Source organism: Cryptomeria japonica, chromosome 4 (genome assembly GCF_030272615.1).
Source record: "Cryptomeria japonica chromosome 4, Sugi_1.0, whole genome shotgun sequence".
Taxonomy (NCBI): domain Eukaryota; kingdom Viridiplantae; phylum Streptophyta; class Pinopsida; order Cupressales; family Cupressaceae; genus Cryptomeria; species Cryptomeria japonica.
Window position 1 is genome coordinate 326,351,283 of NC_081408.1, and position 2,619 is coordinate 326,353,901.

The window sequence follows — 2,619 nt, forward strand, 5'->3', positions numbered from 1 at the left end:
AAAAGAATTCACATTACTTGGTGTTCTCTAATCATGTTCTATGTGTTTTGGTGGTCCGCGTTGATCGTGGTGTATGTTATTGAAGATTGTATTGGTCCGATGGTTTTCTTCGTGTTATACGACCTTTTGGCCGGCTCGATGGTTGTTACATGTTGTGGATGATCTTGGCGAGATATTCGGTGGTGTTGCATGTTCAAGGAGTTGATTTAGGTCCATGCTATGTCCTTGCCGACATTGTATTGGTTCGGTTATTGATTTATGTATCATGTGATATAATTTTATAATTAAGTTCCATGTGTTGAGCCGACCTTGGAGTCAAGGTTGATCAATTGTATAAATAAGTGTTGTAATCATTAAGATCTGTGTCTGCAGTTGTGTTTACGACTTGTGAGAGTATTGTATGTGTGAACAAGCAAATTGATTTTTCAATAGTGGAGAAGAGCAGAGAAGTGTTGTTGTGCAGACTGTGTGCTTAACCGGAACTGTGATGAGGCATTTGGAGATGCTACTCTTTCAATTCATGTAATCCAAATTGTTGTCTGATCTTTGTAAGGTAGTGAGCCTTCCCAAGGTTGTAACTCTCTGTTGTTTTGAGCAGTGAGCTTTAGGCAATGTGCCTAACTATATGTGTATTCCCCATTCTAATATTTACACATACTACTACAGAGTATCATCATATTGTAGTTAAGTTCCCACCGTGGTTTTTCCCTCAACCGAGTTTTACACATCAAAAATTTGTGTTATGTGAATTGTTGATGTGGTATTTATCTTTGTTATTGTTGTCCTTGATCATATAAGAAGTTAAGGTTAATTTGTTTAAAGTTTGGTGAAAACCCCGCTCCCCCCCCCTCTCAGTTTTCTTGCATCGTTGCTGCCAACGGTATGGAGGTCACATGCCACCAAGTTCATATTAGTTAAGTCTATTTTTCAGCTTCTTCACCACTAGTCTAGGAGGTAATTGATTTTCCTCTGCTTTATGCGTACACCTTATTGTGAGATGATTTATCCAACTATTGCATTCAAACTTCTTGTATTGCAAATTCTTCATTTTTATCCTACAAGAACATTAAACTGTTTATCTCTCATGACTCAACCAAGTATTAACATTCTGCCAGTAAATCTCAGTTCTCACACTCGTTTACATGTTAAATGGGAAATGGCAAGGGTATGCATATTTCACCATGACAAAGAGAGCTTTTAGTTAAATTTCCAAGCCCAAACTAATGGCTCAAAAAAAACACTTATAACCAAATGCCAAAGGACTTCTAACCAAATGCCAAAGGACTTCTTATACTAGTACTAATTTGGCTCACTTTCAAAAGACAGAAATTGGAGTGACTTCTCGATGTGGTCAGTTAAATGAAAGAGAGGTTTTAATAACACCCAAGAGACTAAAAAGTCTATTGGACCTAGAAAGGTATTAAGGATGCATACTGCGCAAAGAAAATGATTGGAGTGAATTGTTTATGTAGTCTGTTGAATGAAAAGAAGATTTTAATAACACCCAGGAGACCAAGCACTCTATTGGACCATAAAAAGGTATCAAGGATGCATAATGCGCAAAAAATCTACTATGAGTAGGGCTGCCACCCCTAAACAATCACCTATGTAAAGCGAGTAAAATCCCCTAAAACACTCTGCACCTTGGTCAACAAGAGGGTAAAAACTCTGAAATGTTTCATTAATTTTCTAATCTAATATACATTGTGGTTGTAACAAAGATCTAGCCACCCAGCCATAACACAAAATTCTGAAAGATTGAATCCCCAATAATTTCATTCTTTACTTTCCAAATTCACCATCAGAATGCAAAAGTCAGTCTAACTTTGAGCATTTTGACATCTTGCACTTGCATTTCCACACTTCATTGTTATTAAACCATGAATTTCATCAGATATGCTTCAGACCATTCAATAAGCATAATAAAGTCATCCACTATGATTTTGCATAGTTCTCCTTTTCAAAAATTTCAGGAAATTTTCTGTCATTCCTACTACCAATGACTTTTCTGGCAGATCAAAAAGTAAGCAATCTTCCATCTACGTAGACAAATATAATGGTGGCACCAAGCCATTGTGACAGCCTTCCTTTCTATCCCATAACATAACTTCTTTATTACAGAAAAACTTGTGCTGAAACATCACTACACCAATATGCACTGTAAAAAGCTGCTGCAGAAAAAAAATTTCAGCAAAATAATCATAGCAACAGTTTGATTGGTCTTCTGTGAAGGAAGAACTATTGTAAAAACACAATAGTTTACATCTCCCGAAAACTAGAGAATAACTTTTCTTAACTGTCAACTGTGTGACTAAATTCTGCGATTACCAATAAGCCAAGCAGTTTTATAGTAAGTCTCTCACAAGATTTCCAACCTTCGAGAACCTAGAAAAATCACTGACTCACTTTGACCAAGCATGATGACAAATTAACCAAGAAAACACTTAGTGGCATTTATTGCACAGTAGATGCTTAAAATACTGGTTACCATTGGAGGCAGTACAACTAGAAACAACATGCTATCAAATTATTTCAATTCATGGATTCTCCAAACAAGTTTAGTTTTAGTTCTAACTTTATCTCATTTCAGAAAAAAATTCCACGTCATAGACGCCAAGC